General features: G+C 42.0%; 1 long non-coding RNA gene across 1 annotated transcript; it reads right to left on the reverse strand.

The window, feature by feature from the left end:
- Positions 1-17,214: 17,214 nt before the first annotated feature.
- Positions 17,215-22,319, reverse strand: LOC122684678. Its single transcript, XR_006338122.1, has 4 exons — positions 22,181-22,319; positions 21,655-21,810; positions 19,147-19,282; positions 17,215-18,366 (listed from the first exon to the last, which is right to left on the reverse strand). It is a non-coding gene; the product is annotated as an uncharacterized LOC122684678 (long non-coding RNA).
- Positions 22,320-23,449: the final 1,130 nt, after the last annotated feature.

The raw sequence follows: 23,449 nt of genomic DNA on the forward strand, positions 1-23,449 counted from the left end.
TAATAAGAATACTTCTGTTTTACATTTTTATGAATCTCTTTAATGTCTGTCTGGAGAAAAGATAACTAGATTCTGGTATCTGTTTCTGCATTCAATTTGTTGCATACATATTCAGTCTTCCAGCCATGTCCACCTCTTTGTGACCCTATGGACCGTAGCCTGCCAGGCTCCTCTGTCCATGGGATATTCCAGGCAAGAATAACTGGGACGGGTTACCATTTCCTACTCCAGGGGATCTTCCCAATCCGGGGATTGAACTTGCATCTCCTGCATTGGTGGTGGACTTTTTTAAACCACTGCAACACCTAGGAAGCCCCCAGTTTGATGCAATATGTTGTTTTAATTAATGTATTTGAAGAAAATCCATCCTCACACAGGTCACTGAAAGGTAGGTCCCTCATAGATCCCCAAAAGGGTCTTGGGGACCTTCAGAGTCTCCAGACCACACTTGAGAACCCTGAAACCAGCGGACTTTTGAAGTCATGAAAGAGAGGACTGAGGCAGGGTTTTCTCTCTCTCATTATCTCTCCTCTGCACTACACTCTTTGAGCTCCATCTTTTTCTGCTTTGCCTTCTTCCTTCTCAAATGTAGGTAATGATGTAAAGTCACATCTGACAGTGTTTTCCACTTTGAGATCCTCCTAACCCACCCACTGCTGGACTGCCAAACAGAGCATGGGTAAAACTATACCAGGACTTTGCCTGAAATTTTCTCTGCCTTGAACATCTCCTGGGAACCAAGGGCAACAGCCATCAACTTATTGCATATCTACTCACAGTCTTTGTCTTTCCACCAAAAATGTTATTTCTAAGACTTCCTTGGTGGCCCAGTGGTTAAGACTCCACACTTCCCCTGCAAGGGTCATGGGTTCAATCCCTGGTCAGGGAACTAAGATCCCACATGCTGAGCTGTTGGGCTAAAAAGAAAAATATCATTTCTTTCCTCATTTGCTTTTCACCTCTTAGTATCACCCACCAGTCTCCCTAGATGTGCCCATGGAACATGTGAGTTTACAACATCTAAGAACCCCTGGAGGAGACTCATCTGAAGAGGTCCAGAAAGAGATACAGAAATAATCCTAAGAGATGTTAAGCAGAGGCAAAAATCAAGGATCCAGGAGAAGTAATAAAGGAAAGAAGCCCTTTGTGTGTGTGTAAATTTTTCATGTATTCCATTATAATTTCAAAGGAATTATTTTGAAAATATTAATTCTATAAAAGGAAACATATTGGGCCCAGAATGGAAAGAAGATTCCACTTAAGAATTATATTTTCCACAGCAGGGGCCATTTCATCTTATAAATAAGCAATCTGTATTTGCTTTCCAGATAACAGTTACTAAAAGTGAACCAATGGACAACCAAGTCATGTGGCTTTTTCACCAGCATCTCCTAACACTACAGTGGGTGTCTATGTCTGTGGGAGGTTATTGCTAATTTCCATAGACCTGAAAGTATGTTAATCACTTAGTCTTGTCTGACTCTTTGCAACCCCATGGACTGTAGCCCACCACGCTCCTCTGTCCATGGGATTCTCCAGTCAAGAATACTGGAATGGGTTGCCATGCCCTTCTCCAGGGGATCTTCCTGACCCAGGGATCAAACCCAGAGTCTCCCACATTGCCAGCAGATTCTTTACCATCTGAGCCACCAGGGAAGCCCCCAAAGACCTGAAGATACTTGGTTTCCCCTTTTCATTGAATGACTAAACGATACTTGTTCGTATATACTGAACAAAGCAATCAGCCCCTGCCTCAAACTCTCAAGTTCCCTATATAGTATCGATATGATGTAGAACCAGCAGAAGGACATATGCACCAGCCCGTAGTGGTGGTTTTAATGATGCAGCCTCTCACCACAATCAAACTATGAAGTATATTGCCCACCTAGACCTCCAGCCCCGCACACCCTTGCTCTCTCCAAAGAAGAGGAAGAATTAGCTTTTTCCACCTGCACCCATTCATCCCAATCCTGCTCAAATGTCTCTCATTTGTTTCCTTTTCTTTAAAACCAGGAAACTTGAATCTTACAAGAAATTGCTTAGGGACAGCTTCCCCAGTGTCTGTCCCAGAAAGATGCTTCTAAACATTTCAGTAAGTTGTGAAGAGGCCATGCATAGGGGATTGGAGCTAATTCTGTCATTTTTCACCTTTCACCACTGGCCAAGCTCAATCACTGAAGAGAACATTATCAACCCCAAAGAAGGACTCACTTCCTCCCTCTCTCTCCCTCTCCCACTCTCTCTCATCCCCTCCCTTTGCAGCTCTAGCTGCAAGTCATCAGAGTTAAACTCTTCTTCACCCTGGTTTGTGGGTGAGGGATGTACCTTCCCCAAACCTGGGTGCAGGTATAAATATGCAAGTCTTTTTTCTATTACATCCTACTCAAAGGCCGGGAGCCCCAGAGTCTCTACGCCTCTGCGAAGCCCTCAGTAGCCAGCCCTATATCCTCCAGGAGAGAATGGCCCCTCCTGCAACCCTGCCCCACTCCACTCCACCCCCCACATTAGTAGGGCATGCAAGGAAGAGCATTAGCTGACAGGGTTCTTGGAAGAATGTTTTCCATTCCCATAAGAGCATCTTCCCAAAGGGAGATTCCGATCACTGCTTTGGTTTATGCTTTCACGTTAGTTTGCATCTACTCCTCTGCAGGAAATCAGTCAACAAATATTTATTTAGCACCTACTATGTATCTATTGCTTAGAGAGGCTCCAGAGTGAGAAACAAGAAGGACAAAAGCATAATCTTCGCCCTCAAGGAGATCGTGACCTATTTAGGAAGAAAAAGCTAACACAAAACAATTAAATGCTACACCGCATGGATCTAAATAAGGGAGAGAGTAGTAGGAAACTATATCTTAGAGGAGATAAAATTTGTCTTAGGACTTGAAAGACATCCAGGATTTAAACAAGGAGAGGAGAGAGATCACCAAAAACAAGAAGAGATGGTATAATTAGGGGTGCTAAGGAGACTGCACCAATTAGAAATAAGATAACACCCCAGGAAGTCCTGGGAAACAGAGTGATTAGAGACCAGAGTGTGGAAAGTCAGAGACTTCAATCCAGCTGAACACAAACTTGGTGCTTTCTGCACTTCATCATTTTAAATTTTCCCTTAGATTCTTTCCCTGGAAAACCAGGGATATTATCACTGCATTGCAGTGGCTGAGATTTCTGAAACCATGTGATAAACACTTTACCTGAGATTCCATTTAGAACTGTAAACACAGACCTTAAAAAAAAAAAAAAAGCATTTTTAAAACAATCAAACTGAAAAGCATAAAGACATTCATTTTGATGATTCTTTAGGGCAATTGTTTTCACCCTGGCTCCTCTGAGTCCTCGGATTCCACAGGGAGGCCCCCTCTAGGACAGCCCTGGGAGATGAGACAGAGATAAGGCAATGAGGGCCTGGGGGCCTGAGAGCAACCAGGCTTTGATCCACTTGTTATCTGGTTTCTATTTAGGATTTTCAAACAAACACATAAATAAATCCCTGCAAAGAAATCTTTGATTACCCGTCATTTGTGTGTCATCAGAAGTACTTATCAATGTATTGGGGTTGAGTTATTTTAAGAAAACTCACACTGTAATTATGATAGCACTGATGGATTTATTATCTTGTTTCTCAAGAACTTGAGTACCTACTGTGTACTTGGCACCTACAACTGGTCAACATCACACAAGGGGTAAAGCCAGATCGGTGGAATGAAAGGATAAGGACACGGGTATGAGTAGGCTTATGGGGCTTCCCTTGTAGCTCAGTAGGTGAAGAATCGCCTGCAATGCAGGATACCCGGGTTCGATTCCTGGGTCTGGAAGATCCCCCGGAGAGGGATAGGCTACTCATTCCAGTATTCTTGGGCTTCCCTTGGGGCACAGCTGGTAAAGAATCCCTGCAATGCCAGAGACCTGAGTTCGATCCCTGGGTCAGGAAGATCCCCTGGAGAAGGGAGAGGCTACCCACTCCAGTATTCTTGCCTGGAGAATTGCCTATATAGTCCATGGGGTCCCAAAGAGTTGGACTCAACTGAGCAACTTTCACTTTCACTTTCTAGAGTAGTCTGATTCATGAAAATAATGGTGACGCCAATGACGATGATGATGATGCCACTAAGCACTTTCTATGTCCCAAGCACTGTGTATGGTGTAATTGTCTAATTTTTACCACAATGTTATGAGATACTATTAAACTAAGCCTGATACAGGTATAAGACACCTGCCCACAGTCATCCAGCTAGAGAGAGGCAGAAACGAATCTCAAAGGTTACGTCATGAGTCACAAGGATTAATTGACAAATGTGTGCTCAGTTGTTCAGTCGTGTCTGACTCTTTGGGACCCCATGAACTAGAGCCTCTGTCCATAAGATTCTCTAGGCAAGAATACTGGAGTGGGTTGCCATGCCCTCTTCCAGGGGATTTTCCTAACCCGGGGATGGAACCCAGGTCTGCCACATTGCAGGCCAATTCTTTACCCTATGAGCCACCAGCGAAGCCCAAGAATACTGGAGTGGGTAGCCTATCCCTTCTCCAGGGGATCTTCCCAACTCAGGAATTGAACTGGGGTTTCCTGCAATAGAAGTGGATTCCTTATCAGCTGAGCTACCAGGGAAGCCCTAGATACTCTCTTATACTTATAGGTTTAAATAACCAACCTCCAGGTCCCTAACCAGGGAAGAACTCTCCCACCATATTTCTCCTTGCCTTGGCTTCTGCTCCTGCTCAAGCTCAAGATGACAAATTCAAATAAGAAAATGAGGACAAGTTTGAAGACTACTTTTAAAGAAAAAAGAAACTACTAGGCCTGAATACTGGATATTTTTTAAAACATGCAACTATTAACTTCATCTCTGGTGGCACATATACTGTAACATTGTTAGTCCAGAAGCCAAGTTCAGAAATCACATTATTGGCTAACAAGATTGGGATACTGGCTGTTGTCACACTGCAATAAAAAAGGTGGGGGCAGCGGGGTTGGAGGGGAGAAAAGACGCATCTCTAAATTGCTCTTGGAAGAGGGGGTATCTCACAAAATTGCCCAGTTGCACCATACAGAACCATTACTCTTACAATCACTAGGAACAAAATCAGGCATGCTCTGCAGAAGTCAGCAAAATTAACTGGGCCCTAAGCAACTGCTTCTTTGTTCATTTCAGAAATACATTATCAACAGAGGCAAGAGGAAGAAAGTGAGACTGTAGGATGCCACCATAATGTTCTCTTGCTGGAGTTATTTCAGTTCACTGTCAATCCCATCAAAGAGCTTTCAGAACATTTGCCTTTCTCCTCTTAATCAGGTGGTGATGGTGGTTGTTGTTTAGTCGCTCAACCGCCTCTGATTCTTTTTCAACCCTATGGACTGCAGCTGACCAGGGTCCTCTGTCCATGGGATATTCCAGGCAAGAATGCTGGAGTGGGCTGCCATTTCCTTCTCCAGGGCATCTTCCCCACCTCAGGATCGAACCTGCGTTTCCAGCATTGCAGGCAGATTCCTTACCACTGAGTCACCAGGTTGTGTAGCATTGAAACAGCACCAAACAAAAGTACAGCATTAGCATAAAACTATTAGCATAAATATGTAAACAGGAGGATTGGGATTTTTAGGGGTGGGAGAAAGCAGCTCGTGTAAGTGGCCTCCCCATTTCACTGTAGCCGATAAACTGTGAAATTTCCATAATAACAGAGAGTACAGAAAACAAACAGCAATTTTATTTGATAGGGAAATTGCATCCTGTTACTGGATATAAAATTCTACAGCATGTTCAGTGGTATTTTCAAAGCACTGAAAATGCAGACATATGTTTTCATTTTTAAGTTCAGTTGTAATGTAAATAATAAATCCACCACAATTTGGCTGGTCCAGAGACTGCTGGCATTGTTAACTCAGAAATTCAGAGATACAAACGCTCTGCTTACCTTGCTACGCCCTCAGCCAGAAGACCCCTATAACACTGCAGATGTTAAGATATGCCCTTTGCATCATCTACATTTCTGTCTTGCTTAAAGTTCTTCTGGCATTCCCTGTTCTTATTTGTATCACATTTTAACCACTCATTGTTCTTTGATGCCCTTCTTTCTTTCTTACACGTATCCTTTTGAATTTCTTCCTACTTCTCTGCTCACTCGCTCAACAAATCAAGTCTATCTTCTCTCAGCTCCTCAATACACTCCATTCTGGTAAGTTGATTGAGAAGGGGCCATGCTCCTCCCTCCCCTGTATCCTTGCATTTTGAAATGTGACCTTGCAGCCTCTGTCATCAAACAGGCTAGCCTTGTCAGCAACTAGGGCCAAGATGGACCCTAAGAGGCCCAGTGTGCTTCCACCTGCTCCTGAGACTCTGCCATTGTTGCGGGAATCAGCTCATAATAACCTTCAAGAGGATGAGAGACCACGTGGAGGAGGGAGAGTCATCCAACCTCCAGAAGACCAGCCTGGTCAACCCGGGGGTTTCAATAGACACACAGGGAGAGTAAATCACGACAACGAACACTTCAGTCAGTTCAGTTCAGTCACTCAGTCGTGTCCGACTCTTTGCGACCCCATGGACTGCAGCACGTCAGGCCTCCCTGTCCATCACTTTCTTCTGGAGTCCACCCAAACTCATGTCCATTGAGTCAGTGATGCCATCCAAACATCTCATCCTCTGTCGTCCCCTTCTTTTCCTGCCTTCAACCTTTCCCCGCATCAGGGTCTTTTCAAATGAGTCAGCTCTTCACATCAGGTGGCCAAAGTATTGGAGTTTCAGCTTCAACATCAGTCCTCTCAATGAACACTCAGGATTGATCTCCTTTGGGATGGATTGGTTGGATCTCCTTGCAGTTCAAGGGACTCTCAAGAGTCTTCTCCAGCACCACATTTCAAAAGTATCAATTCTTTGGTGGTCAGCTTTCTTTATAGTCCAACTCTCACATCCATACATGACTACTGGAAAAACCATAGCTTTGACTAGATGGACTTTTGTTGGCAAAGTAGTGTCTCTGCTTTTTAATATGTTATCTAGGTTGGTCATAACTTTCCTGACAAGGAGTAAGCGTCTTTTAATTTCATGGCTGCAGTCACCATCTGCTGTGATTTTGGAGCCCCCAAAAATAAAGTCTCTCACTGTTTCCTTTGTTTCCCCATCTATTTGCCATGAAGTGATGGGACCGGATGCCATGATCTTAGTTTTCTGAATGCTGAGCTTTAAGCCAACTTTTTCACTCTCCTCTTTCACTTTTATCAAGAGGCTCTTTAGTTCTTCTTCACTTTCTGCCATAAGGGTGGTGTCATCTGCATATCTGAGGTTATTGATATTTCTCCCGTCAATCTTGATTCCAGCTTGTGCTTTATCCAGCGCAGCATTTCGCATGATGTACTCTGCATATGAGTTAAATAAGCAGGGTGACAATATACAGCCTTGATGTACTCCTTTTCCTATTTGGAACCAGTCTGTTGTTCCATGTCCAGTTCTAACTGTTGCTTCCTGACCTTCATACAGATTTCTCAAGAGGCAGGTCAGGTGGTCTCGTATGCCCATCTCTTTCAGAATTTTCCACAGTTTATTGTGATCTACACAGTCAAAGGCTTTGGTGGAGTCAATAAAGCAGAAACAGATGTTTTTCTGGAACTCTCCTGCTTTTTTGATGATCCAACAGATGTTGGTGATTTGATCTCTGGTTCCTCTGCCTTTTCTAAAACCAGCCTGAACATCTGGAAGTTCATGGTTCACATGTTGTTGAAGCCTGACTTGGAGAATTTTGAGCATTACTTTACTAGCGTGTGAGATGAGTGCAATTATGCGGTAGTTTGAGCATTCTTTGGCATTGCCTTTCTTAGGGATTGGAATGAAAGCTGACCTTTTCCAGTCCTGTGGCCACTGCTGAGTTTTCCAAATTTGCTGGCATATTGAGTGCAGCACTTTCAAAGCATCATCTTTCAGGATTTGAAATAGCCCAACTGGAATTCCATCACCTCCACTAGCTTTGTTCGTAGTAATGCTTCCTAAGGCCCACTTGACTTCACATTCCAGGATGTCTGGCTCTAGGTGAGTGATCACACCATCATGATTATCTGGGTCATGAAGATATTTTTTGTACAGTTCTTCTGTGTATTTTTGCCACCTCTTAATATCTTCTGCTTCTGTTAGGTCCATACCATTTCTGTCCTTTATTGAGCCCACCTTTGTATGAAATTTTCCCTTGTTATCTCTAATTTTCTTGAAAAGATTTCTACTCTTTCCCATTCTATGGCTTTCCTCTATTTGCACTGATCACTGAGGAAGGTTTTCTTATCCCTCCTTGCTATTCTTTGGAACTCTGCATTCAAATGGGTATATCTTTCCTTTCCTCCTTTGCTTTTCACTTCTCTTCTTTTCACAACTATTTGTAAGGCTTCCTCAGACAGCCATTTTGCTTTTTTGCATTTCTTTTTCTTGGGGATGGTCTTGATCCCTGCCTCTTGTACAATGTCACGAACCTCTGTCCATAGTTCATCAGGCACTCTGTCTATCAGATCTAGTCCCTTAAATCTATTTCTCACTTCCACTGTATAATCATAAGGGATTTGATTTAGGTCATACTGAATGGTCTAGTGGTTTTCCCTACTTTCTTCAATTTAAGTTTGAATTTGGCAAAAGGAGTTCATGATCTGAGGCATGGTCAGCTCCCAGTCTTGTTTTTTCTGACTGTATAGAACCCCTCCATCTTTGGCTACAAAGAAGACAATCAATCTGATTTCAGGGTTGACCATCTGGTGATGTCCATGTGTAGAGTCTTCTCTTGTGTTGTTGGAAGAAGGTGTTTGTTATGACCAGTGCATTCTCTTGGCAAAACTCTATTAGCCTTTTCCCTGCTACATTCTGTACTCTGAGGCCAAATATGCCTATTACTTCCGGTGTTTCTTGACTTCCTATTTTTGCATTCCAGTTCCCTATAACGAAAAGGGCATGTTTTTTGGGTGTTAGTTCTAAAAGGTCTTGTAGGTCTTCATAGAACCGCTCAACTTCAGCTTCTTCAACATTACTGGTTGGGGCATAGACTTGGATTACCATGATATTGAATGGTTTGCCTTGGAAATGAACAGAGATCATTCTGTCATTTTTGAGACTGCATCCAAGTACTGCATTTCAGACTCAGTTTTTCACCTTGATGGCTACTCCATTTCTTCTAAGGGATTCTTGCCCACAGTAGTAGATATAATGGTCATCTGAGTTAAATTCACCCATTCCAGTCCATTTTAGTTCGCTGATACCTCAAATGTTGATGTTCACTCTTGCCATCTCCTATTTGACCACTTCCAATGGACCTAACATTTCAGGTTCCTATGCAATATTGTTTTTTACAGCATCGGACCTTGCTTCCATCACCAGTGTTCCATAACGAACACTTAACCCAGCCTAAATTACCAGCTCCCAGAATCACATGTTAAATAGATGGTGATCGTTTTAAGCCTCTGACTTTTAGGCTGGTTTGTTATACAGCAATGGCAAATGGATATATCTATATTATGTTGTTTTCCTCTTATGCCTCTGCATTCCTCACCCCTGACAGTATATATACTCAACACTTCCAGAAATTCCAGCACAGCTTGGAAAATGACACTCACCAACCAAACAAATCATACCCACCACTAACTCCCATTTATGAAGGTGGTGTTGTTGTTCATTGTTCAGTCACCCAGTCATGTCCAACTCTTCAAGACCCCCGTGGACTGCAGCACTCTAGGCCTCCCTGTCCCTCACCATCTTCCAGAGGTTGCCCAAGTTCATGTCTATTGCATTGGTGATGCCATTCAGCCATCTCATCCTCTGACACCCTCTTCTCCTCCTGCCCTCAATCTTTCCCAGCACCAGAGACTTTTTCAATGAGTCATCTGTTTGCTCATCAGATGACCAAAATACTGGAGTTTCAATGTCAGATTCAGTCCTCCCAAAGAGTATTCAGGGTTGATTTTCCTTAAGATTGACTGGTTTGACCTCCTTGAAGGTGTAGTAGTCACCAAGATGGTGGTCTCCTAGCTAAAAGGATACAGATGGCATTTCCAAATTCTCCCACCACAAACCCACATGGTCTTTTTCAATTTTCTTTTCTACTTCAATATCCTTCAACATGGGACTTGAGATGTTATGTACCTATTATGGAGAGATTACTAAAAAAAAATCTTTTTTCAAAATTCTTCATAGATTACATGACATCCATTAAGCTTCCCAATTTTAAAGCCAAAAAATATTTACTCTTGTTCAAATTCACCCGGCAATGTAAAGTACCTCTGTGAGGCAAACAGAATTGAATCCATTGATTTCCATGTAATTTATTAATTTCAGCCCTGACAAATACCTGCAGAATCTGAATTACAGCTATTATGAGACAGGGGTTCTCAGGTAGTGTTTACACCATTATAAACAACATTTATCCAAAGTACAACGTGCATAACACTTTGCTTCTCACTCCCTTCCTAAAATACTCCAAAATTTATCTTCAAACATGTGATTTAATTGGTTTGTGACTCTAGATTAAATGTGTATGTTACATTCACAACTTTGTCATTGACAAATCCCATTAACCTAGCACAGAACTGGGCAGGCAGGAAGAATTGAATCCTTTTGGCTTGCATGGAACTTAACCTGAATATGATTATAATTATTTACATAATCTGTATTGAAAGACTATACCAACATCTTGTGAACTTTTCATATGTTGATTGTACTCATTTTCAGTTTCATGGATAATCAAAAAGAAATTGAAAAGATAATTTACTTTCTTATAAAACACATTCTTAGAATTACCATCAGGGAATAATAGTTAAGAGTGGCTTGACACTAATGGTAACTCAAATACGACAAGTTTATTTCTTTCTCAAGTAAAAATTCAGGTGTAGGCTAATGAGTTCTGTAAAATAACTTCCTTCCTGAAATCATTAAGGACTCAGGCTCTTTTCAGCTCATAGCTCTGCTACTTGAGCCCTGACCTCATGGTACAAGATGGTAGAGTTCCAGATACCACATCACATTCCAGGCAGTAGGATGAATAAAGAAGAAAGAAAGGCAGAGGATACTTGCCAGCTAGTTTTTAAGAAAATTACCTGGAGGAGCTGCCGAAATTAAAACCCATTGGTCGGAACTTAGCCCCACTGGCCGGAACATAGCCACATTGAATCCCAAAGGCATCTCACAAAGTCTCTCTTAAAAAAATTGGTCATGTGCCAGCTACAGTCAGGATTTTAAGATGCAAGAACAAATATCAGAGTGGGTGACTAGCAACTTCTCCAGAATGTGCTCATTGGAGAGATAGTCTTTAAATTTTTTCAAAGTATAAAATGGCCCATAATGTTCCAGTTTTCAATTTTTGTCCTTGTTTTGCATAGAAACCTCTTAATGGACAAGTTCTGTCTATAATTCCCCTGGCATAAATGGGTAGATAGAGATCTTTGCCTAATTAGGATGCTTTTCTGTTGAAATGAAAAAAACACTCCATGAAAACTGGCTCAAGTGATAAGGGAATTTATAGGCTCACTTAAGTAAGAAGTCCAGAATGGGACCCTCTTCCAGAATGTTTTGCTTTAGGCTCCATTGAGGTCATCAAAACCCATTTTTGCCCATCTCTCAACTGGACTCTGCATTCTTCCACTTCACTGGACTAATTCTTGGTCTACAAGTGGTAGAAAAGTAGCAGCAATAGCGCCAGGCCAGATGTTTCCAGGTTCAAGTTCCTTGGAAAAGAACAACAGTCTCACTGTGCATTGCTGTGACTGGGTCACACAGATAATGGCTGAACCAATCTGTGTAACCAAGGAGAAAGGAGCATGTGGATCTCTTTAGACCAATCAACACTCACCTCTGCTGCTAGGGGTGGATTTGACACCTTTTAAAAGTGTGTAAGGATGTGAGAGTTGGACCATAAAGGCTGAGCACCAAAGAGTTGATGCTCTGTAGTGCTGGAAAAGACTCTTGAGGGTCCCTTCGACCACAAGGAGATCAAACCAGTTAATCCTAAAGGCAATCAATCCTGAATATTCATTGGAAGGACTGGTGCTGAAGCTGAAACCTCAATACTTTGGCCACCTGATGCAAAGAACTGACTCATTGGAAGAGACCCTGATGCTGGTAAAGACTGAAGGCAGGAGAAGAGGATGACAGAGGATGAGATGGTTGGATGGCATCACCAACTCAATGGAAGTGAGTTTGAGCAAACTCTGGAAGATAGTGAAGGACAGGGAGGCCTGGCATGCTGCTGCAGTCCAGGAAGTCACAAAGAGTAGGACACAACTTAGTGACTGAACAACAAAAATACGTGACCTGAAAATGGTGGTTTCCCAAAGGGAATTTGGGATATCATTTTGCCATAAAAACAGTAAGTGAAAGGACTTCCCTGTCGTCCAGTGGCTAAGACTCCAAGCTCCCAAAGTAGGGGGCCTAGTTTCAATCCCTAGTCAGGGGACTAGATTTCACATGCTGCAACTAAGACCTACCACAGCCAAATAAATAAATAAATATAAATTAAAAAAAAAATAAATGGATACTGGGCAAACAGCAAATCTCTATTGTGGAAATTCATTTCACACACAATTAAGCATTCAACTGGTGTTGTCCATGCGTCAAGATATAAAGAAACTGCCTGCAATGTGGGAGACCTGGGTTCGATCCCTGGGTCAGGAAGATCCCCTGGGGAAGGGAATGGCTACCCACTCCAGTATTCTTGCCTGGAGAATTCCATGGACAGTGGAGCCTGGAGGGCTACAGTCCATGGGGTTGCACAGAGTCAGACATCGCAGAGAGACTAACACTTTTACATTTTTCAAGATATTTCTAAGGCCGTGAGGTTAAAAATAAAACCAACTTCACCGGCATATGATAGTTAAATGATACAACACACTTGAAAATATATAATATAACATCTCTAAGCAGCAATAAAGATACTATTTTGTGAGCATGCTTATTACCTGGTCTGCCAGATTAGGCCACTAGAAAGTTGTCATCATCATTATTATTACTGGTATTCAGTGGTGCTCAATAAGAGAACTGGTGAAACCCTAAACCAAGTTATTTTCAGCTTTCCCTGTATTCTATTCTGACTTCATCCTTCAAGGTCTATTACATCTGCTGAGTCTTTTCTGTATCCTACTCTGTTACATCTCTTTTATGGAGACTTTATACTAAATATGGGAGAATTATTAGCCCCTCTGTCTTCAGTGGCCCAAAGTTCTCATTTTGTCTACAAAATTTTCATCACATGACTTTCTAGGTAATTTGCTGTCTTCTAGCACAGAGTCTATGGGACAGTACTAGCTATGGCAGTCATCTGGAATGGCTATGCATTCTTTCTTTGTCTTCACCCTGAAGGAACTCTGGAGGAGACTTTATAGGGCCCAGGTTTGGGCAGGAAGTGAGTCATTTTCAGCAGTTTCCTGAGCACCCCAGAAATTCCCTAATATTTCCTCAGCTATTTGTAAATGGTGAATGATAATTACTATTATCTACCCCAAGCACTTCTTGCATATTGTTCATTTTTCTCTCCAACCCAGACTGTTTACAATTTAAGATTTCCACATCGCAAGCAAAGAAAGAGTTCAGAGACATTCAAGTTTTGCCAAGCATCCTATGAGGGTGAGCCATGAAACTGATTTGAAGCCACAGTTGCCTGATTCCAAAGTCTCTACTTTCTCCACTCTGACATGCTACTATTAAAAAGCTATTTCTTCAACAGACTCACAAATACAGAGAACAAAGTAGAGAGGCAGGAGGGGTAATGTAGGAGTGGGAGAGTAAGAGGAACAAACTGTTGGGTGTAAGATAGGCTACACGGATGCATTGTACAAAATGGGGACTATAGCCAATAATGGAGTACAACCTTTAAAAATTGTATTAATTTTTTTTTAATGTTTGGGGCTTCCCTAGAGGTTCAGTTGGTAAAGAATCTGCCTGCAATGCAGGAGCCCCGGGTTCAGTCCCTGGGTCGGGAAGATCTCTTGGAGAGGAAAATGGCAACCCACTCCAGTACTCTTGCCTGGAGAATTCCATGGACAGAGGAGTTGGGCAGGCTACAATCCATGGGAATCACAGAGTTGGACGTGACTGTGTGACTAACTTTCACTTTCAAAGCTATTTTTTAAAAATACCAATTGAGTGGAAAACAATTTAGTTTTACACCTAATAAATTATTTCAAATAGAATTATAGTTAGTTGTGATTTTTCATAGGCTTGCTGTCTCAATACCAATCAGAATTTACCATGGAGTGAGTAAGTATTCTCCAAAGATGCCCTTGATCAAGGAAAGCAGGGCAGAGACTAGGCGGTCTTATGACTGGGAGCGTGCTTTAGTTTGGGCTGAGCTCCAGGACACCATGAAAGGTCGATGATGAAAGCATGTGAAGTAAAAGTGTAGACAAAGCAATATGGTTGGCTTCCACACCAGACCCAGGAAAAGAAGTTCTCAAATATTAGCTTGTGTGCATCCCAATCATGTGGACATTTATGACACAGATTTGTTAGGGGAAGCACACTGACTGAAACTGCCCACCCTGGCAAGTCACCATAGTAACCATTTGCATGAGTTGTTTTATGACAGGAGGTCCTGGCAAGTAACACAGAATTAATAAGCCACCACCAACCGGAAGGGTTCAGGAAAGGTCAAAAGGAGAGATTACATGTCCATCACCTCCCAGAATCCTTCTCACTGGCATCCATCTTGGTTGAACAAGGTGTGCACCACCAGGAAGGACTCTGAGTCAGAATGATTGGCTAAAGACAACCGGAAACTAATCCCATCAACATAAAACCTGAGACTTCGAGCCAAGTAGTGGAGCAGTTCTCCTGGGTTCCCTTACCCTACTGCTCTCCACCGGGGTGCCCTTCCCAATAAAATCTCTTGCTTTCTCAGCATATGTGTGTCCTCGGACAATTCATTTCCGAGTGTTAGACATGAGCCAGTTTCAGGCCCTAGAAGTGTCCCCCTTCCTGCAACAGATTCTTGGGCTCCACAGCTGGGTGATTCTATGGATGTGGATGACAGCCCACTGACCATATTTGGAAAACCACAGTCCAAGATCTCAAAGCCCCAGTTAGGATGCAAATAGAAAGAACTGGGAGTTGGCTGAATGTGAAATTGATTCTCCTCTTGAACACACCATTCATTCAAATCATTTATTGAAAAGGATCTTTCTATATGAAAATCTTCTGACTTGCAGTGTTTCTAGAAGGAGTTTTGAGAAGCAAACACACACGTTCTTGGAAAAGACTGAATTTAATCTTTTCAATTGAATTAAATTTACAATTTTGTAAATAAATTTATCACTGCGGAAATGGTTTAAATTCATAAGAAGCCTACTGTGGATGATCTTAACACAAAGAAGAACCTTCTGTAAAGCAAAAATTGCCTCCAATTTGTCTACTCTGAACCCTTGATATTCATTTAGATTGAATGTTCTCAAAGCAGAACACACCTGAAATCTGGTTTGTCTAAATGCTTAGAAAGTCTGAATGGTCTAATTATTAAGCTCTATCCTTATTTCCCAAATATGTATGAATGAGCTTTCAGGAGGGCATTCACAGTGATGTGCAGAGACAAAAAAAAAAAAAAAAAAAAGGCAAAAAGCACAACCCTCTCCTCTCAAAAAAAAAACACAAAAAACTCCACTGTTCTTAAATGTATTTTCCAAAGGGTCCTTGTTCAAGCTTTTTTTTTTCTAATAAAGGCGATAAAAATGTTTGGGACCAATATTGCCATATAACTTGAAATTCCTTGTCTATTGAAACCCTAGCCAAAAGGCTTTCTTTAGTTTTATATTAAATTATCTCATTTGGTTGGCTGTCTTAATCAACTTAACTGATTATTTACCAGATCACCATTTCAGAGTGCAGACACCCCATCAGGACTCTTGTGAACAATTTCTTGGGCTCCTTTTTCCTTTTTGTCTAAACATTAATACCATCTCCCACTATATTTAAAATGGATCACCAACAAGGACCTACCACATAGCTCATGGAACTCTGCTCAATGTTATGAGGCAACCTGGATGGGAGCGGGGTTTGGGGGAGAATGGATACATGTGTATGTATGGCTGAGTCCCTTCACTGTCCACCTGAAACTCTCACAACATTGCTAATTGGCTATACTCCAATACAAAATAAAAAGTAAAGAAAAAAACACAAAAACAAAGAGACTGTCTTCCATCTTACCTTCAGGCTCCTGCCCACAACCTCAGGTTCACAAGGCTTTGCAGTTCGTCTGAAAAAAACTTAGGAATTTCATATTTTTCTTTCCTATTTGGGGGACAGCTGACTGGGGGTGGGGGGGTTGGGGGGAGAATTGGTGAGGTGACTGAACAAAACCAGTTGAACAGTTAATGCTTTAACCTTGCGTATAATTTATACAATAAACAAAGTCACATGCTCCCCTAATAATTTAGATGTAAGCAAATGTTGATTTATTCAGGAAGGCTACTGCCTGAAGCCAAGCCTGCAGCACTAAAATTTGAATTAAACTAGGACAGAAGCAGGCTAGTCTATAATAACATTTGTATAATTTTATTTTTGCCCTTGGCTCAGTTCATTTCCTCGTACAGTAGATGCATGAAATTGGTTCTTCAGCCACCTTTAGCTGATGTTCACTGATATCCGGGCAGGCAGGGAGGCAGGAGAATGCACCTTTCTTAGCTTTGTGTTTTCAATCATAAGGCCTTGAATTCCTAGGTCATTTCTGACAATGATTATCTTTCTCTGAATTGTGTTTTCGGCAAAGATCTCTGAAGAGCCTCATTTCACCTAGAGATACGGTTTCCCCCTCCTCTCCCTGTGAGGGGGCTCTTAGAACTGAGATTGTTAAATAGATGCAAATGTTGTGCTGTTTTTATTCCTTTATTCAAGCCTGGGGGCATGAAATCTGAGTTCTCTTACTCTGCTTTCAGCAGTGAAATAAGGGCCGTAGGAAATTCTTTAAACGACGGTGAAAAAAATAAATATTAACTTGAAACAGTGAAGGACCAAACCCCCTCATACTATTAACCTTTGACTTAAATAAAAATTAGGAACTACATCTTACCACTTAGCACTTTTGTGAGGGACCGAGGCTCCTCTGGAGGAATCAGGTTTAAGCCAGTAAATAATTTGCGAGAGCTTCTGAAAAGCAGGCGAAGTTTTCCATCCAAACCAGGAAAAAACTTGTTTTTCTCCTAGTATTTCCCTGCAGACCAACACCTCACCAACATGCACAGTGCGCAAAAGAAAGCACTCGCAAAACCCACAATCGCTTCACATGTCTAACCATTTTTATTCAGGCTTTCAGGCAAAAGTAAGAGCTCTTTGGGGGTCAAAAGTTCTGAAATAAAGAATTTCTTCCCTTAGGTCAGGAAATCAAATATGCTAAAAACTCTCCCTAACCTTTTGTTTAGAGGGAGCTCGGGGGGTGGGGGGGGGAAATCCCCCAAATTAGAAATGAAAGAATTGGTATTTGCGCTTTATGTGAAATCTGCATTTATCTCTCACTTCTTCCAGCTGAGAAGGTAAATAGCAGCCGTGGTGTTTGGGAGGCAAATATTGTTGTGTCCTATTCTTGGTAACGAAATGTGCTCCCAGGCCTGCTCCATCCCCGTCTGATTGTGCCCTGGGGCTGTCACAGGCAGCCAAAGGAGCCTTTCAGAAAATCCAGGCCATGTTTTGACTTCATTACAAATTCCAAATAGAACAAGTTTTCGCCTGGCTTAGGCTTTGGTTATGAAAGTTTCCCACAGCTCTCGAAAATATACAGAATAATAAATGTCCGGGCAGAGAGAGAGAGAGAGGGGAGGCAGTAATTCCATCAAAGGTTTTTGGTCACATCCTAGAGCACAATCACAGAGCCCAGAGAGCTTATGTCACTAGGACCCAGAGATAAAATGTTTTGCCTTGGGCCCAAGGTCACACGTTGGGTCAAGAACTCTGAGGTTCTGTCCTTTGTTCCTCTGTGAAGGGGAGAAAGCCTCGTCTCTACCCGACCCTGGCCCCCTAGCCTTCCCTGGAGACACACCATGAAACGTTCTCACCCCCAAGGGGTGGCTGGGAAGCTTCAAATGTTTTTTGGACATTTCCAGCATAAAAGCAAAAATTGATGCTTTTCAGTGGGGTAAGCCGTGAGGCACAAAGGAAAAACCCCCACAGCGGTGGGTGTGAAGAGGAAACTTTTTATTGTCTTGCTGCGGATTTTTTTCTTTCATTTTTCTTCTCTTTTCCTTTTGCTAGTCTCTTTATTAAGTCAAGATGTTATAGGAAGGCACCAGTTAAATATGACATGCACGCTTCTGAAGGCAAGCCCTTACTACCTAGTTACAAATGAGAATCCAGGTTGGCCATGTTCCTGATCTCCATCCTTCTTCTTCCCTTCTCCCTTGTTCCAGGGTCTTCCTTCTCTCATCCTTTTTTTCTGGAAAAAAACAATGAAACACTTTAATGACAAATTCTAGAAGGCCATACCCTATCCTCCAAGAACCCCAACTACTGATCTCATCATCTTCACAGACCTGCCCTTTCTTCCTGCACATCTCTATTTTAGAAAACATGAACAAAATGCTTCAAATAAGGGGACTTCCTTTGTGGTCCAGTGGTTGAGATTCCATGCTTCCAATGTAAGGGGTGCAGGTCTGATCCCTGGTCAGGGACCCCACATGCTGTGCGACCAAAAACACACATTTTATTTTTTAAACACACATTTTTTAAGTGCAAAATACTTCAAATAAGTCCAACAATGGGGCACTTACATTAGGTTTTTCTTTCCCCAAAAGAGCCCATTCATATATATGTCCCTCCCTAGAAGAAGAGTTCATTAGCTCCTTTTTAAAAAATAATTTTGCTTATTTTTGGCTGTGCTGGGTCTTTTATCGCTGAGAGGGCTTTTCTCCAGTTGCGGAGAGCTGGGGCTACTCTCTAGTTGTGGTGTGTGAGCTTCTCATTGCAATGGCTTCTCTTGTTGCAGAGCACTGCCTCCAGGGCATGCAGGCTTCAGTAGTTGCAGCTCTGGGGCTCTAGAGCACAGGCACAATAGTTGCGAAGTTTCTGTGAAGCTTGTGAGATTCTCCCAGACCCGGGATCTGGACCCGTCTCCTGCATTGGCTGGCAGATTCTTTACCACTGAGCCACCAGGAAACCCTCATTACTAGCTCCTTATTTTTGAAAAGCCAATAACAACAGCCTGACCATTCCTCACCCATCATGCTGATATCATTTGATTGGTGAGCTGTGGCTTCTTGACATCAAAGCCATGGATTATGGCTTTTCCACATGTGGTTCACAATCTAGTCATTGCCATCATCCATACACCATCCACTGTCCTCTTGAAACCCCTGAAGTGATGAAAGAGTCAGGCAGTGGTTGGTGATTAAAGGCTGTGATTAAATTGCCCCCAAACTCATTTTTGAAGAGTCTCTGAACATGAACAAAATTTTATCAATGAGTTTTAACTGGGAAGAGCAAGCACTGTTGTGTCTCTGTTTCCCACATTTAGTCAAACTTATAAACTCATTCTTCTGATGGCTTCCATTGGTAGCTGGACCCAACAGAAGCATTCGATAGAATCCATACGAAAATGCTAATTCTGTTTTTCTGATTATATCCCACCTGGTAGAGAATATACATCTTAAATATGAAAAAAGGCATTAGTAAGTATTTGTGATTTGACCAGACTGGAATTATAGTATGAAGAGAAACTGTTACTGGGGAATCTACCATTGGCAGGGACAGCGGGCCGACAAGAGTGCCTTGGTGTGTGAAAGTGAAAGTGCTAGTTGCTTAGTTGTGTCCTACTTTTTGAGACCCCATGGACTATACCCCATCAGGCTTCTCTGTCCATGGAACTCTCCAGGCAAGAATACTGAAATGGGTAGCCATTCCCTTCTCCAAGGGATCTTCCTGACCCAAGGACTGAACCTGTGTCTCCTGTATTGCAGATTCTTTACTGTCTGAGCCACCAGGAAAGCTCCAAGAATACGGGAATGGGTAGCCATGTCCTTCTCCAGGAGATCTGCCTGACCCAGGGGTTGAACCCAGGTCTCCTACGTTGCAGGCAGATTCTTTACATCTGAGCCACCAGGGAAGCCACCGGGAAGGCTTGTGAGTCTATATTAAGATCAAGGAAGAAACACAGCCAAGAACAAGGTGAAAAGAAGTTCATTCATTGTCTCAAGGAAATAAAGACCTCAGACATTTCAAGTGAAAATATACCACTGGCATCAGATACTAATCACAAGGTAATTATTTTTTAAAGAGTTTCCTGAGTAAGACACAGACACCCATGACACCCTTAGGCTAATATATGCACCTAGAGACTAATTCTGCCCTTGGTTGTATATGCGTTAGTTGTCCTTGGAGTGAATAAAAGCTGCTTTCCATGTTACTCTAGCCACCTATTTTTTTTTTTTTAATGCCACTTCAGAAGATAGGGATAAAAATGCATCAGATTAAAAAACACTCCTCAAGGGCAATTTGTACGAAAAGCTAAGCTGGGCAACATCAAACTAGGCCCCTTCCTGTAAAATACATCAAATTCAAAGAAGTACTTTTCTTTAAGTTACTAATCTTTCTAATGAATATCACACTCCATCAGCCACACTGCTTTTTTGGCAATAACAGTTTTTACCAATGTAAAAGACTGCAAGATGTATTAACAGAAAGTACCCCAAATATTAATCAATTCTAAAATACTTTCCTATCCTTCGTCCAGGGAAAAATGCTTTGTTCAAGGGATTTCAAACTTTGTTCAAGGAATTCTGACACTGGAAAGGATGGTCCCCGTCAATCATGGTAATTTGGTATTGCAGGTCTTATTCCTGGGACACCCAGTCAGTGGGCACTCTGAGAGAACCCCCTCCCTGCACATTCCCTATAACAGCCCTGGAATGAATATAACACCAGCTCATCTCCCCAACACCTCTGCATCAACCCACCTCCAATTGCTTAAAATATCAGATGCCATGCCTGATGCTGTAGGAATTCTTTTCAAGTATAAAGAAAATTCCTAAGAATTCCCTGGTAGTCCAGTGGTTAGGACTCAGTGCTTTCACTGTAGTGACCCAGGTTCAGTCCCTAGTCTGAGAACTAAGATCCTGCAAGCCATGTGGTGTGGGGAAAAAAAAAAAGGAAAAAAGAAAATTCCTGACCTCATTAGACTACATTTCAGATGTCATAAACTGCCATATCTTACAACCAGCTCACGAGCCATCCAATGTTTTATAACTCTTTTTGGAGTTATATTGTAGTCATAATTCTGCTTTCATACATGCATTCATTCATTATTTATTGAAAACCTGCAATGTACCAGTCACTGTTTCTAGGAGCTGGGGTAAAGTGGTAAAGGAGACAGTTAACAACATCCCACTCTCAATGAGTTGATTTTCTACCAGGCAGAGGCATCAACAAACCAGTCAACAAATGAAGACAATCATTTCAAACAACAATTAAAATAAAGTAAGATGATGACACAGAGTGGGCTCACAAGGATGGGAAGGTTTCCTGGGGGAGGGGAAAACAATGAGCTGAAATCTGAATCCCAAGAAAGACTCAGCTGTTGTGAATCTAAAAAGATAAGATGAATTCTGTCTCTTAGTCAGAACATTTACTCACATTATTCTATAGATTGTGTACCCTCACACCTGGAACACCTACATGATTCCAAGCAGAAATCGTAAAACCCAGGCATAAAGGTATACCTTTTACTTACCAGCAGGACAACTCCAGGCATTATTTCTCAGTTGAGGGCGTATTTAATTACCAAATGTTCTGCTGATGTCTTCCAAGTTGTATAGATTGCTGACTTTCAAGAACATAGACTTCTTTCTTTATCACAGAAATACCACTGTCCTAGATGAATTTGCATCTGCAATGATTCATCATTTTGTACTTTACAATTATTTAAGTTCTTCTGAATGACCAGGTACATGCAAAGCACGCTTGCTTTTATTTCATTAGATAACTAACCTCAGAGCTCCATGAGCAATTTTAAGCTTGAGAAAAAAAAAAAAAAATTCAGCTATGCTGCTATTTCACTGTTCAGGCAACACACTCACCACGCCAGTCAGATTGAGAAATGATTGCCTTTGCTAGTGGCTTACAAGAAAAGACTTCAGGTCACATATTAATTTTTAAAATGTTTTTCTTAAGCCCCTTTTAGCCTTCATGGCACATTCAGAGGCCAGGTATAAAGGAATTCTTAGAATATGGCTTTGTTCGATGGCATGCAAGCTTACCCCCACACCATGTCACATCTGGACACCTCCATTCCGGTTGCTTAGGTGTCTGATGGTTTGTCAGAAGGCTAGCCATAACTTAGGCGGAAAACTGGACTCCATTAAAAAAACATTAAAAGCTGAGAAGGAGGCAAGTTGATGTGGCATGGCTCCCAGCAATAAGGAAGCCAGAGTGCACACTGAAGCTTAGAAATAGAAAGTGATGTCCTCATAAAAACATGGCTCCAGGCTGGTGTGCCACTAGAAATTCTTCTGTCAGTTTAGAATATTTAGCTCGAAGGGATTTCGACTTTCAAATGTATCTCTGGATGCAAAATAGGCTGCACAGGAGGAGATAGCATTGAAGAAGGGAAAGACGAACTGCTCCCAATTATGATCAGTTTACGTGAAGCCGAAGATTCCTTTTTTTTTTTTTTTCAGATAGCATATTTGATCAGAAAGTGTGCAAGTGGGATGTGTGAGCTATCTCGCTGACTCCGAGTGATCCGCTGGCCTTCATAACTAGAAAATCGTGCTAAGAACTGATAGGCCAAAACAATATTAAAAGCTTCAGCACTACTGGTTATCAAGGGAAACTTTCAGCCTAATTGGAAAGCTCACAGCTTCAGGCGTCTGAAAAGTTTTGGTCTGGGGCTCTTCCGCGGCATTCCAATGCAGTATTTCCAATCAATAATGGGATGCTATTCAGAGCTCCATCATGAGGGTTATGAAGTCCCCTGAGTTTTGTATTTGACTTGTTAAACTGTAAAAAGAGTTGGAGAAACAAACAGAAAAGAAATATCTCAGTCCCCAGCTACCTAAATACAAAACAATCGAATAAACAAACTCCGGTGCTCAAAGAAAACGGGAAATGGCAAAATGGAAAAGACAGACTGACGCATTTTCGTGCACAAAGAGCGAACATCTTGGGTGACCTTCCTGAGTGCGATCTGTCCTGCTGGGTGTTAGGCAAAGGGCTCATCTCTCCAGGCAGATCGAATTATGTGTTAAGATTACGGTGATGCAGATTGTCCCCGAAAACCCACAGACACAAGACTTTTCCTTCCCAACAGATGTGGCCTTCTCAGTCCCACTTAGCTATAAGCAGTAGGTTACGAACGCCAATGAAAGCATATACCCAAAAGACAGTGCTTTCCCCAGAGCGACTGTCATCTGTACCTGGAAAACGTCACAATTTTCTTAGCCAACCGCCTTGCACGGTATGGAGCAACAGAATCTTCATCCCTTGGAGATGCCCATGTTTTCGAAATGATGGGCTGCAGAGAACTT

This window comes from Cervus elaphus, chromosome 27 (genome assembly GCF_910594005.1).
Source record: "Cervus elaphus chromosome 27, mCerEla1.1, whole genome shotgun sequence".
In the NCBI taxonomy this organism is placed as follows: Eukaryota; Metazoa; Chordata; class Mammalia; order Artiodactyla; family Cervidae; genus Cervus; species Cervus elaphus.